The sequence below is a fragment of the Triturus cristatus genome, chromosome 1_1 (assembly GCF_964204655.1).
Source record: "Triturus cristatus chromosome 1_1, aTriCri1.1, whole genome shotgun sequence".
NCBI classification, from domain to species: domain Eukaryota; kingdom Metazoa; phylum Chordata; class Amphibia; order Caudata; family Salamandridae; genus Triturus; species Triturus cristatus.
In genome coordinates, this window is record NC_140579.1 from 332,835,480 (window position 1) to 332,852,054 (window position 16,575).

A 16,575-nucleotide genomic window follows, 5' to 3' on the forward strand; every position below is an offset into this window, starting at 1 on the left:
CCATACCAGCATGACCCCCTACTCTGCCCGAAACCCTAAAACACTACCCCAGCACAATCCCCTACACTGCCCGAACACCACTGCTCTGCCCTAAACCCTGAAACACCAGCCCCAGCACGACTCTCTACACTACCCCAACACCACTGCACTGCCTTAAACTCTGAAACACCACCCCAGCACGACCCCCCTACACTGCCCGAACACCACTCCACTGCCCTAAGTCCTAAAACATCACACCCAGCACGACCCCCTACACTGCCCAAACACCACTGCACTGCCCTAAACCCTGAAATTCCACCCCCAGCAGGACCCCCTACACTGCCCGAACACCAATGCACTGCCCTAAACCCTGAAAAACCACCCCCAGGATGACCCCCTATACTGCCTGAACACCACTGCTCTGCCCTAAACCCTGAAACACAACCCCCTGCGTGACCCCCTACACTGCCCGAACACCACTGCCCTAAACCCTAAAACACCACCCCCACCACGACCCCTACACTGCCCGAATACCACTGCACTGCCCTAAACCCTGAAACACCACCCCCAGCACAACCCCCTACACTGCTCGAACACCACTGCACTTCCTAAACCCTGAAAAACCACCCCAGCAAGACCCCCTACACTGTCCGAACACCACTGCCCTAAACCCTGAAACACCACCCCCAGCAAGACCCCCTACACTGCCCGAACACCAATGCCCTAAACCCTGAAACACTAGCCCCAGCACGACCCCCTACACTGCCCGAACACCACTGCACTGCCCTAAACCCTGAAACACCACCCCCAGCACGACCCCCTACAATGCCCGAACACCACTTCACTGCCCTAAACCCTGAAACACCACACCCAGCACGACCCCCTACTCTGCCCGAACACCACTGCTCTGCCCTTAACCTTGAAACACCAGCCCCAGCACGACCACCTACACTACCCCAACACCACTGCACTGCCATAAACCCTGAAACACAACCCCCAGCACGACCTCCCTACACTGCCCGAACACCACTGCACTTCCCTAAACCCTGAAACACCAGCCCCAGCACGACCCTCTACACTGCCCGAACAACACTGCACTGCCCTAAACCCTGAAACACCACCCCCTGCAAGACCCCCCTACACTGCCCGAAGACCACTACCCTACCCTAAACCCTGAAACACCACCCCCTGCAAGACACTCTACACTGCCTGAACACCACTGCACTGCCCTGTACCTTGAAACACCACCCCCAGCATGACCCCCCTACACTGCCCGAACACTACTGATCTGCCCTAAAACCTGAAAAACCACCCCCAGCACGACCCCCTACTCTGTCCGAACACCACTGCTCTGCCCCAAACACTAAAACACCAGACACAGCATGACCCCCTACACTGCCCGAACACCACTGCACTGCCCTAAACCCTGAAACACCACCCCCAGCATGACCCCCCTACTCTGCCCGAACACTACTGCACTGCCCTAAACCCTGATACACCACCCCCAGCATGACCCCCTACAGTGCCTGAACACCACTGCTCTGTCCTAAACCCCAAAACACCACTCCAGCATGACCCCCTACACTGCCCAAACACCACTGCTCTGCCCTAAACCCTGAAACACCAGCCCCAGCACAACCCCTACACTGTCCAAACACCACTGCGCTGCCATAAACCCTGAAACACCACCTCCAGCACGACCCCCTACTCTGCCCTAACACCACTGCTCTGCCCCAAACACTAAAACACCAGACACAGCACGACCCCCTACACTGCCCAAACACCACTGCACTGCCCTAAACCCTGAAACACCACCCCCAGCACGACCCCCTATTCTGCCTGAACACCACTGCTCTGCCCCAAACCCTAAAACACCACCCCCAGCACGAACGCCTATACTGACTGAACACCACTGCTCTGCCCTAAACTCTGAAACACCAGCCCCACCACGACCCCCTAGACTACCCCAACACCACTGCACTGCCATAAACCCTGAAACACAACCCCCAGCACGACCCCCTACACTGCCCAAACACCAATGCTCTCCCCTAAACTCTGAAACACCAGCCCCAGCACAAACCCTACACTGCCCAAACACCACTGCTCTGCCCTAAACCCTGAAACACCACCCCCAGCACGACCCCCCTACTTTGCCCGAACACCACTGTACTGCCCAAAACCCTGAAACACCACTCCCAGCACGGCCCCCTATACTGCCTGAACACCACTGCTCTGCCCTAAACCCTGAAACACAACCCCCTGCGTGACCCCCTACACTGCCCGAACACCACTGCCCTAAACCCTAAAACACCACCCCCACCACGACCCCTACACTGCCCGAATACCACTGCACTGCCCTAAACCCTGAAACACCACCCCCAGCACAACCCCCTACACTGCTCGAACACCACTGCACTTCCTAAACCCTGAAAAACCACCCCAGCAAGACCCCCTACACTGTCCGAACACCACTGCCCTAAACCCTGAAACACCACCCCCAGCAAGACCCCCTACACTGCCCGAACACCAATGCCCTAAACCCTGAAACACTAGCCCCAGCACGACCCCCTACACTGCCCGAACACCACTGCACTGCCCTAAACCCTGAAACACCACCCCCAGCACGACCCCCTACAATGCCCGAACACCACTTCACTGCCCTAAACCCTGAAACACCACACCCAGCACGACCCCCTACTCTGCCCGAACACCACTGCTCTGCCCTTAACCTTGAAACACCAGCCCCAGCACGACCACCTACACTACCCCAACACCACTGCACTGCCATAAACCCTGAAACACAACCCCCAGCACGACCTCCCTACACTGCCCGAACACCACTGCACTTCCCTAAACCCTGAAACACCAGCCCCAGCACGACCCTCTACACTGCCCGAACAACACTGCACTGCCCTAAACCCTGAAACACCACCCCCTGCAAGACCCCCCTACACTGCCCGAAGACCACTACCCTACCCTAAACCCTGAAACACCACCCCCTGCAAGACACTCTACACTGCCTGAACACCACTGCACTGCCCTGTACCTTGAAACACCACCCCCAGCATGACCCCCCTACACTGCCCGAACACTACTGATCTGCCCTAAAACCTGAAAAACCACCCCCAGCACGACCCCCTACTCTGTCCGAACACCACTGCTCTGCCCCAAACACTAAAACACCAGACACAGCATGACCCCCTACACTGCCCGAACACCACTGCACTGCCCTAAACCCTGAAAAACCACCCCCAGCATGACCCCCTATACTGCCTGAACACCACTGCTCTGCCCTAAACCCTGAAACACAACCCCCTGCGTGACCCCCTACACTGCCCGAACACCACTGCCCTAAACCCTAAAACACCACCCCCACCACGACCCCTACACTGCCCGAATACCACTGCACTGCCCTAAACCCTGAAACACCACCCCCAGCACAACCCCCTACACTGCTCGAACACCACTGCACTTCCTAAACCCTGAAAAACCACCCCAGCAAGACCCCCTACACTGTCCGAACACCACTGCCCTAAACCCTGAAACACCACCCCCAGCAAGACCCCCTACACTGCCCGAACACCAATGCCCTAAACCCTGAAACACTAGCCCCAGCACGACCCCCTACACTGCCCGAACACCACTGCACTGCCCTAAACCCTGAAACACCACCCCCAGCACGACCCCCTACAATGCCCGAACACCACTTCACTGCCCTAAACCCTGAAACACCACACCCAGCACGACCCCCTACTCTGCCCGAACACCACTGCTCTGCCCTTAACCTTGAAACACCAGCCCCAGCACGACCACCTACACTACCCCAACACCACTGCACTGCCATAAACCCTGAAACACAACCCCCAGCACGACCTCCCTACACTGCCCGAACACCACTGCACTTCCCTAAACCCTGAAACACCAGCCCCAGCACGACCCTCTACACTGCCCGAACAACACTGCACTGCCCTAAACCCTGAAACACCACCCCCTGCAAGACCCCCCTACACTGCCCGAAGACCACTAACCTACCCTAAACCCTGAAACACCACCCCCTGCAAGACACTCTACACTGCCTGAACACCACTGCACTGCCCTGTACCTTGAAACACCACCCCCAGCATGACCCCCCTACACTGCCCGAACACTACTGATCTGCCCTAAAACCTGAAAAACCACCCCCAGCACGACCCCCTACTCTGTCCGAACACCACTGCTCTGCCCCAAACACTAAAACACCAGACACAGCATGACCCCCTACACTGCCCGAACACCACTGCACTGCCCTAAACCCTGAAACACCACCCCCAGCATGACCCCCCTACTCTGCCCGAACACTACTGCACTGCCCTAAACCCTGATACACCACCCCCAGCATGACCCCCTACAGTGCCTGAACACCACTGCTCTGTCCTAAACCCCAAAACACCACTCCAGCATGACCCCCTACACTGCCCAAACACCACTGCTCTGCCCTAAACCCTGAAACACCAGCCCCAGCACAACCCCTACACTGTCCAAACACCACTGCGCTGCCATAAACCCTGAAACACCACCTCCAGCACGACCCCCTACTCTGCCCTAACACCACTGCTCTGCCCCAAACACTAAAACACCAGACACAGCACGACCCCCTACACTGCCCAAACACCACTGCACTGCCCTAAACCCTGAAACACCACCCCCAGCACGACCCCCTATTCTGCCTGAACACCACTGCTCTGCCCCAAACCCTAAAACACCACCCCCAGCACGAACGCCTATACTGACTGAACACCACTGCTCTGCCCTAAACTCTGAAACACCAGCCCCACCACGACCCCCTAGACTACCCCAACACCACTGCACTGCCATAAACCCTGAAACACAACCCCCAGCACGACCCCCTACACTGCCCAAACACCAATGCTCTCCCCTAAACTCTGAAACACCAGCCCCAGCACAAACCCTACACTGCCCAAACACCACTGCTCTGCCCTAAACCCTGAAACACCACCCCCAGCACGACCCCCCTACTTTGCCCGAACACCACTGTACTGCCCAAAACCCTGAAACACCACTCCCAGCACGGCCCCCTATACTGCCTGAACACCACTGCTCTGCCCTAAACCCTGAAACACAACCCCCTGCGTGACCCCCTACACTGCCCGAACACCACTGCCCTAAACCCTAAAACACCACCCCCACCACGACCCCTACACTGCCCGAATACCACTGCACTGCCCTAAACCCTGAAACACCACCCCCAGCACAACCCCCTACACTGCTCGAACACCACTGCACTTCCTAAACCCTGAAAAACCACCCCAGCAAGACCCCCTACACTGTCCGAACACCACTGCCCTAAACCCTGAAACACCACCCCCAGCAAGACCCCCTACACTGCCCGAACACCAATGCCCTAAACCCTGAAACACTAGCCCCAGCACGACCCCCTACACTGCCCGAACACCACTGCACTGCCCTAAACCCTGAAACACCACCCCCAGCACGACCCCCTACAATGCCCGAACACCACTTCACTGCCCTAAACCCTGAAACACCACACCCAGCACGACCCCCTACTCTGCCCGAACACCACTGCTCTGCCCTTAACCTTGAAACACCAGCCCCAGCACGACCACCTACACTACCCCAACACCACTGCACTGCCATAAACCCTGAAACACAACCCCCAGCACGACCTCCCTACACTGCCCGAACACCACTGCACTTCCCTAAACCCTGAAACACCAGCCCCAGCACGACCCTCTACACTGCCCGAACAACACTGCACTGCCCTAAACCCTGAAACACCACCCCCTGCAAGACCCCCCTACACTGCCCGAAGACCACTACCCTACCCTAAACCCTGAAACACCACCCCCTGCAAGACACTCTACACTGCCTGAACACCACTGCACTGCCCTGTACCTTGAAACACCACCCCCAGCATGACCCCCCTACACTGCCCGAACACTACTGATCTGCCCTAAAACCTGAAAAACCACCCCCAGCACGACCCCCTACTCTGTCCGAACACCACTGCTCTGCCCCAAACACTAAAACACCAGACACAGCATGACCCCCTACACTGCCCGAACACCACTGCACTGCCCTAAACCCTGAAAAACCACCCCCAGCATGACCCCCTATACTGCCTGAACACCACTGCTCTGCCCTAAACCCTGAAACACAACCCCCTGCGTGACCCCCTACACTGCCCGAACACCACTGCCCTAAACCCTAAAACACCACCCCCACCACGACCCCTACACTGCCCGAATACCACTGCACTGCCCTAAACCCTGAAACACCACCCCCAGCACAACCCCCTACACTGCTCGAACACCACTGCACTTCCTAAACCCTGAAAAACCACCCCAGCAAGACCCCCTACACTGTCCGAACACCACTGCCCTAAACCCTGAAACACCACCCCCAGCAAGACCCCCTACACTGCCCGAACACCAATGCCCTAAACCCTGAAACACTAGCCCCAGCACGACCCCCTACACTGCCCGAACACCACTGCACTGCCCTAAACCCTGAAACACCACCCCCAGCACGACCCCCTACAATGCCCGAACACCACTTCACTGCCCTAAACCCTGAAACACCACACCCAGCACGACCCCCTACTCTGCCCGAACACCACTGCTCTGCCCTTAACCTTGAAACACCAGCCCCAGCACGACCACCTACACTACCCCAACACCACTGCACTGCCATAAACCCTGAAACACAACCCCCAGCACGACCTCCCTACACTGCCCGAACACCACTGCACTTCCCTAAACCCTGAAACACCAGCCCCAGCACGACCCTCTACACTGCCCGAACAACACTGCACTGCCCTAAACCCTGAAACACCACCCCCTGCAAGACCCCCCTACACTGCCCGAAGACCACTAACCTACCCTAAACCCTGAAACACCACCCCCTGCAAGACACTCTACACTGCCTGAACACCACTGCACTGCCCTGTACCTTGAAACACCACCCCCAGCATGACCCCCCTACACTGCCCGAACACTACTGATCTGCCCTAAAACCTGAAAAACCACCCCCAGCACGACCCCCTACTCTGTCCGAACACCACTGCTCTGCCCCAAACACTAAAACACCAGACACAGCATGACCCCCTACACTGCCCGAACACCACTGCACTGCCCTAAACCCTGAAACACCACCCCCAGCATGACCCCCCTACTCTGCCCGAACACTACTGCACTGCCCTAAACCCTGATACACCACCCCCAGCATGACCCCCTACAGTGCCTGAACACCACTGCTCTGTCCTAAACCCCAAAACACCACTCCAGCATGACCCCCTACACTGCCCAAACACCACTGCTCTGCCCTAAACCCTGAAACACCAGCCCCAGCACAACCCCTACACTGTCCAAACACCACTGCGCTGCCATAAACCCTGAAACACCACCTCCAGCACGACCCCCTACTCTGCCCTAACACCACTGCTCTGCCCCAAACACTAAAACACCAGACACAGCACGACCCCCTACACTGCCCAAACACCACTGCACTGCCCTAAACCCTGAAACACCACCCCCAGCACGACCCCCTATTCTGCCTGAACACCACTGCTCTGCCCCAAACCCTAAAACACCACCCCCAGCACGAACGCCTATACTGACTGAACACCACTGCTCTGCCCTAAACTCTGAAACACCAGCCCCACCACGACCCCCTAGACTACCCCAACACCACTGCACTGCCATAAACCCTGAAACACAACCCCCAGCACGACCCCCTACACTGCCCAAACACCAATGCTCTCCCCTAAACTCTGAAACACCAGCCCCAGCACAAACCCTACACTGCCCAAACACCACTGCTCTGCCCTAAACCCTGAAACACCACCCCCAGCACGACCCCCCTACTTTGCCCGAACACCACTGTACTGCCCAAAACCCTGAAACACCACTCCCAGCACGGCCCCTTACATTGCCTGAACACAACTGCACTGCCCTAAACCCTAAAACACCACCCCCAGCATGATCCCCTACAATGCCAGAACACCACTGCACTGCCCTAAACCCTGAAACACCACCCCCAGCACGACCCCCTACACTGCCCAAACACCACTGATCTGCCCTAAACCCTGAAACACCACCCCAGCACGACCCCCTACTCTGCCCGAACACCACTGCTCTGCCACAAACCCTAAAACACCACCCCCAGCACAACCCCCTACACTACCCGAACACCACTGCTCTGCCCTAAACCCTGATACACCAGCCCCAGTAAGACCCCCTACACTACCCCAACACCACTGCACTGCCATAAACCCTGAAACACAACCCCCAGCACGACCCCCTACACTGCCTGAACACCACTGCACTGCCCTAAACCCTGAAACACCACCCCCAGCACGACCCCCTTCACTGTCCGAACACCACTGCTCTGTCCTAAACCCTGAAACACTTCCCCAGCACAACCCCTACACTGCCCGAACACCACTGCTCTGCCCTAAACCCTAAAACACTAGCCACAGCACGACCCCCTACACTGCCCAAACACTACTGCACTGCCCTAAACCCTGAAACACCAACCCCAACACGACCCCCTGCACTGCCCGAACACCAATGCACTGCCCTACACGCTGAAAAACCACCCTCAGCACGACCCCCTACACTGCCCGAGCACCACTGTATTGCCTTAAACCCAGAAGCACCATCTCCAGCACAACGCCCTGCCCTGCCCGAACACCACTGCACTTCCCTAAACCCTGAAAAACCACCCCAGCACGACCCCCGACACTGCCTGAACAACACTGCACTGCCCTAAGCCCTGAAACACCAGCCCCAGCACAAACCCTACACTGCCCAAACACCACTGCTCTGCCCTAAACCCTGAAATACCACCCCCAGCACGACCCCCTACTTTGCCCGAACACCACTGTACTGCCCAAAACCCTGAAACACCACTCCCAGCATGACCCCCTATATTGCCCGAACACAACTGCACTGCCCTAAACCCTAAAACACCACCCCCAGCATGATCCCCTACAACGCCAGAACACCACTGCACTGCCCTAAACCCTGAAACATCACCCCCAGCACAACCCCCAATACTGCCTGAACACCACTGTACTGCCCGAAACCCTGAAACACCACCCCAGCATGACCCCCTACACTGCCCGAACACAACTGCACTGCCCTAAACCCTAAACACCCCCCCCAGCATGACCCCCTACAATGCCCAAACACCACTGCACTGCCCTAAACCCTGAAACACCACCACCAGCACGATCCCCCTACACTGCCCAAACACCACTGATCTGCCCTAAACCCTGAAGCACCACCCCAGCATGACCGCCTACACTGCCCGAACACCACTGCTCTGCCACAAACCCTAAAACACCAGCCCAGCATGACCACCTACATTACCCGAACACCACTGCTCTGCCCTAAACCCTGAAACACCAGCCCCAGCATTACCCTCTACACTACCCCAACACCACTGGACTGCCATAAACCCTGAAACACAACCCCCAGCACGACCCCCTACACTGCCTGAACACCACTGCACTGCCCTAAACCCTGAAACACCACCCCCAGCATGACCCCCTACACTGCCCGAACACCACTGCTCTGCCCTAAACCCTGAAACACCACCCCCGGCACGACCCCCCTACACTGCCCGAACACCACGGCACTGACCTAAACCCTGAAACACCACACCCAGCACGACCCTCTACACTGCCCGACCACCACTGCACTGCCCTAAACCCTGAAATAACACACCCACCACGACCCCCTACACTGCCTGAACACCTCTGCACTGCCCTAAACCCTGAAAAACCACCCCAGCACGACCCCCTACACTGCCTGAACACCACTGCACTGCCCTAAACCCTGAAACACCACCCCAGCATGACCCCCTACTCTGCCCGAACACCACTGCTCTGCCACAAACCCTAAAACACCACCCCCAGAACAACCCCCTACACTACCCGAACACCACTGCTCTGCCCTAAACCCTGATACACCAGCCCCAGCAAGACTCCCTACAATGACCAAACACCACTGCACTGCCATAAACCCTGAAACACAACCCCCAGCACGACCCCCTACACTGCCTGAACACCACTGCACTGCCCTAAACTCTGAAACACCAACCCCAGCACGACCCCCTGCACTGCCCGAACACCACTGCACTGCCCTACACCCTGAAAAACCACCCTCAGCACGAACCCCTACACTGCCCGAGCACCACTGCATTGCCCTAAACCCTGAAATACCACCCCCAGCACGACCCCCCTACTTTGCCCGAACACCACTGTACTGCCCAAAACCCTGAAACACCACTCCCAGCATGACCCCCTACATTGCCCGAACACAACTGCACTGCCCTAAACCCTAAAACACCACCCCCAGCATGATCCCCTACAACGCCAGAACACCACTGCACTGCCCTAAACCCTGAAACATCACCCCCAGCACGACCCCTACACTGCCCAAACACCACTGATCTGCCCTAAACCCTGAAACACCACCCCAGCATGACCCCCTACTCTGCCCGAACACCACTGCTCTGCCACAAACCCTAAAACACCACCCCCAGCACAACCCCCTACACTACCCGAACACCACTGCTCTGCCCTAAACCCTGATACACCAGCCCCAGCAAGACCCCCTACAATGCCCAAACACCACTGCACTGCCATAAACCCTGAAACACAACCCCCAGCACGAACCCCTACACTGCCCGAACACCACTGCACTGCCCTAAACCCTGAAACACCACCCCCAGCACGACCCCCTACACTGTCCGAACACCACTGCTCTGCCCTAAACCCTGAAACACTAGCCACAGCACGATCCCCTACACTGCCCAAACACTACTGCACTGCCCTAAACCCTGAAACACCAACCCCAGCACGACCCCCTGCACTGCCCGAACACCACTGCACTGCCCTACACCCTGAAAAACCACCCCCAGCACGGCCCCCTACACTGCCCGAGCACCACTGCATTGCCTTAAACCCAGAAGCACCATCTCCAGCACGACGCCCTACACTGCCCGAACACCACTGCACTTCCCTAAACCCTGAAAAACCACCCCAGCAAGACCCCCAACACTGCCTGAACACCACTGTACTGCCCGAAACCCTGAAACACCACCCCAGCATGACCCCCTACACTGCCCGAACACAACTGCACTGCCCTAAACCCTAAACACCCCCCCAGCATGACCCCCTACAATGCCCAAACACCACTGCACTGCCCTAAACCCTGAAACACCACCACCAGCACGATCCCCCTACACTGCCCAAACACCACTGATCTGCCCTAAACCCTGAAACACCACCCCAGCATGACCGCCTACACTGCCCGAACACCACTGCTCTGCCACAAACCCTAAAACACCACCCCAGCATGACCCCCTACATTACCCGAACACCACTGCTCTGCCCTAAACCCTGAAACACCAGCCCCAGCATGACCCTCTACACTACCCCAACACCACTGGACTGCCATAAACCCTGAAACACAACCCCCAGCACGACCCCCTACACTGCCTGAACACCACTGCACTGCCCTAAACCCTGAAACACCACCCCCAGCATGACCCCTACACTGCCCGAACACCACTGCTCTGCCCTAAACCCTGAAACACCACCCCCGGCACGACCCCCCTACACTGCCCGAACACCACGGCACTGACCTAAACCCTGAAACACCACACCCAGCACGACCCTCTACACTGCCCGACCACCACTGCACTGCCCTAAACCCTGAAATAACACACCCACCACGACCCCCTACACTGCCTGAACACCTCTGCACTGCCCTAAACCCTGAAAAACCACCCCAGCACGACCCCCTACACTGCCTGAACACCACTGCACTGCCCTAAACCCTGAAACACCACCCCCTGCATGACCCCCTACACTGCCCGAACACCACTGCCCTAAACCCTGAAACACCACTCCCTGCACGACCCCCTACACTGCCCGAACACCAATGCTCTCCCCTAAACTCTGAAACACCAGCCCCAGCACAATCCCTACACAGCCCGAACATTACTGCTCTGCCCTAAACCCTGAAACACCACCCCCAGCACGACCCCCATACTCTGCCCGAACACCACTGTACTGCCCGAAACCCTGAAACACCACCCCAGCATGACCCCCTACACTGCCCGAACACAACTGCACTGCCCTAAACCCTAAAACACCCCCCCAGCATGACCCCCTACAATGCCCAAACACCACTGCACTGCCCTAAACCCTGAAACACCACCCCCAGCACGATCCCCCTACACTGCCCAAACACCACTGATCTGCCCTAAACCCTGAAACACCACCCCAGCACGACCGCCTACACTGCCCGAACACCACTGCTCTGCCACAAACCCTAAAACACCACCCCAGCACGACCCCCTACATTACCCGAACACCACTGCTCTACCCTAAACCCTGAAACACCACCCCCAGCATGACCCTCTACACTACCCCAACACCACTGGACTGCCATAAACCCTGAAACACAACCCCCAGCACGACCCCCTACACTGCCAGAACACCACTGCACTGCCCTAAACCCTGAAACACCACCCCCAGCACGACCCACTACACTGCCCAAACACCACTGATCTGCCCTAAACCCTGAAACACCACCCCAGCACAACCTCCTACTCTGCCCGAACACCACTGCTCTGCCACAAACCCTAAAACACCACCCCAGCACAACCCCCTACACTACCCGAACACCACTGCTCTGCCCTAAACCCTGATACACCAGCCCCAGTAAGACCCCCTACACTACCCCAACACCACTGCACTGCCATAAACCCTGAAACACAACCCCCAGCATGACCCCCTACACTGCCCGAACACCACTGCACTGCCCTAAACCCTGAAACACCACCCCCAGCACGACCCCCTTCACTGTCCGAACACCACTGCTCTGTCCTAAACCCTGAAACACTTCCCCAGCACAACCCCTACACTGCCCGAACACCACTGCTCTGCCCTAAACCCTAAAACACTAGCCACAGCACGACCCCCTACACTGCCCAAACACTACTGCACTGCCCTAAACCCTGAAACACCAACCCCAGCATGACCCCCTGCACTGCCCGAACACCACTGCACTGCCCTACACCCTGAAAAACCACCCTCAGCACGACCCCCTACACTGCCCAAACACCACTGCATTGCCTTAAACCCAGAAGCACCATCTCCAGCACGATGCCCTGCACTGCCCGAACACCACTGCACTTCCCTAAACCCTGAAAAACCACCCCAGCACGACCCCCGACACTGCCTGAACAACACTGCACTGCCCTAAGCCCTGAAACACCAGCCCCAGCACAAACCCTACACTGCCCAAACACCACTGCTCTGCCCTAAACCCTGAAATACCACCCCCAGCACGACCCCCTACTTTGCCCGAACACCACTGTACTGCCCAAAACCCTGAAACACCACTCCCAGCATGACCCCCTACATTGCCCGAACACAACTGCACTGCCCTAAACCCTAAAACACCACCCCCAGCATAATCCCCTACAACGCCAGAACACCACTGCACTGCCCTAAACCCTGAAACATCACCCCCAGCACGACCCCCTACACTGCCCAAACACCACTGATCTGCCCTAAACCCTGAAACACCACCCCAGCATGACCCCCTACTCTGCCCGAACACCACTGCTCTGCCACAAACCCTAAAACACCACCCCCAGCACAACCCCCTACACTACCCGAACACCACTGCTCTGCCCTAAACCCTGATACACCAGCCCCAGCAAGACCCCCTACAATGCCCAAACACCACTGCACTGCCATAAACCCTGAAACACAACCCCCAGCATGACCCCCTACACTGCCTGAACACCACTGCACTGCCCTAAACCCTGAAACACCAACCCCAGCACGACCCCCTGCACTGCCCGAACACCACTGCACTGCCCTACACCCTGAAAAACCACCCTCAGCACGAACCCCTACACTGCCCGAGCACCACTGCATTGCCCTAAACCCTGAAATACCACCCCCAGCACGACCCCCCTACTTTGCCCGAACACCACTGTACTGCCCAAAACCCTGAAACACCACTCCCAGCACGACCCCCTACATTGCCCGAACACAACTGCACTGCCCTAAACCCTAAAACACCACCCCCAGCATGATCCCCTACAACGCCAGAACACCACTGCACTGCCCTAAACCCTGAAACACCACCCCCAGCACGACCCCCTACACTGCCCAAACACCACTGATCTGCCCTAAACCCTGAAACACCACCCCAGCATGACCCCCTACTCTGCCCGAACACCACTGCTCTGCCCTAAACCCTGAAACACCACCCCCGGCACGACCCCCTACACTGCCCGAACACCACGGCACTGACCTAAACCCTGAAATAACACACCCACCACGACCCCCTACACTGCCTGAACACCTCTGCACTGCCCTAAACCCTGAAAAACCACCCCAGCACGACCCCCTACACTGCCTGAACACCACTGCACTGCCCTAAACCCTGAAACACCACCCCCTGCATGACCCCCTACACTGCCCGAACACCACTGCCCTAAACCCTGAAACACCACTCCCAGCACGACCCCCTACACTGCCCGAACACCAATGCTCTCCCCTAAACTCTGAAACACCAGCCCCAGCACAATCCCTACACTGCCCGAACATTACTGCTCTGCCCTAAACCCTGAAACACCACCCCCAGCACGACCCCCATACTCTGCCCGAACACCACTGTACTGCCCGAAACCCTGAAACACCACCCCAGCATGACCCCCTACACTGCCCGAACACAACTGCACAGCCCTAAACCCTAAAACACCCCCCCCAGCATGACCCCCTACAATGCCCAAACACCACTGCACTACCCTAAACCCTGAAACACCACCCCCAGCACGATCCCCCTACACTGCCCAAACACCACTGATCTGCCCTAAACCCTGAAACACCACCCCAGCACGACCGCCTACACTGCCCGAACACCACTGCTCTGCCACAAACCCTAAAACACCACCCCAGCACGACCCCCTACATTACCCAAACACCACTGCTCTGCCCTAAACCCTGAAACACCAGCCCCAGCATGACCCTCTACACTACCCCAACACCACTGGACTGCCATAAACCCTGAAACACGACCCCCAGCACGACCCCCTACACTGCCAGAACACCACTACACTGCCCTAAACCCTGAAACACCACCCCCAGCATGACCCCCTACACTGCCCGAACACCATTGCACTGCCCTAAACCCAGAAACACTACCCCCAGCACGACCCCCTAAACTGTCCGAACACCACTGCTCTGTCCTAAACCCTGAAACACTTCCCCAGCACAACCCCTACACTGCCCGAACACCACTGCTCTGCCCTAAACCCTGAAACACTAGCCACAGCACGACCCCCTACACTGCCCGAACACCACTGCACTGCAATAAACCCTGAAACACCACCCCCAGCACAACCCCCTACACTGCCCGAACACCACTGCACTGCCCTACACCCTGAAAAACCACCCCCAGCACGACGCCCTACACTGCCCGAACACCACTGCACTGGACTGCCCTAAACCCTGAAACACCACCCCCAGCAAGCCCCCCTACACTGCCTGAACACCAATGCCCTAAACCCTGAAACACCACCCACTGCAAAACCCCCCTACACTGCCCGAACACCACTGCCCTGCCCTAAACCCTGAAACAAAACGCCCTGCAAGAACCCCTACACAGCCTGAACCCCACTGCACTGCCCTATACCCTAAAACACCACCCCAGCACGACCCCCCTGCACTGCCTGAACACCACTGATCTGCCCTAAGCCCTGAAACACCACTCCAACACAACCCCTTACTCTGCCCGAACAACACTACTCTGTCCCAAACCCTTAAACACTCACCCCCAGCACAACACCCTACACTGCCCGAACACAACTGCTCTACCCTAAACCCTGAAACACCAGCCACAGCACGACCCCCTACACTGCCTGAACAACACTGCTCTGCCCTAAACTCTGAAACACCAGCCCCAGCACGACCCCCTACACTACCCCTTCACCACTGCACTGCCTTAAACTCTGAAACACCACCCCCGGCACGACCCCCCTACACTGCCCAAACACCACGGCACTGCCCTAATCCCTGAAACTCCACACCCAGCACAACCCCCTACACTGCCCGAACACCACTGCACTGCCCTAAACCCTGAAATAACACACCCACCACGACCCCCTACACTGCCGGAACACCTCTGCACTGCCCTAAACCCTGAAAAACCACCCCAGCACGACCCCCTACACTGCCTGAACACCACTGCACTGCCCTAAACCCTGAAACACCACCCCCTGTATGACCCCCTACACTGCCCGAACACCACTGCCCTAAACCCTGAAACACCACTCCCAGCACGACCCCCTACACTGCCCGAATACCACTGCACTGCCCTACACCCTGAAACACCACCCCCAGCACGACCCCCTACACTGCCCAAACACCACTGTACTGCCCTAAACCCTGAAACACCACCCCCAGCAAGACCCCCTACACTGCCCGAACACCACTGCCCTATACCCTGAAACACCACCCCCAGCAAAACCCCCCTACACTGC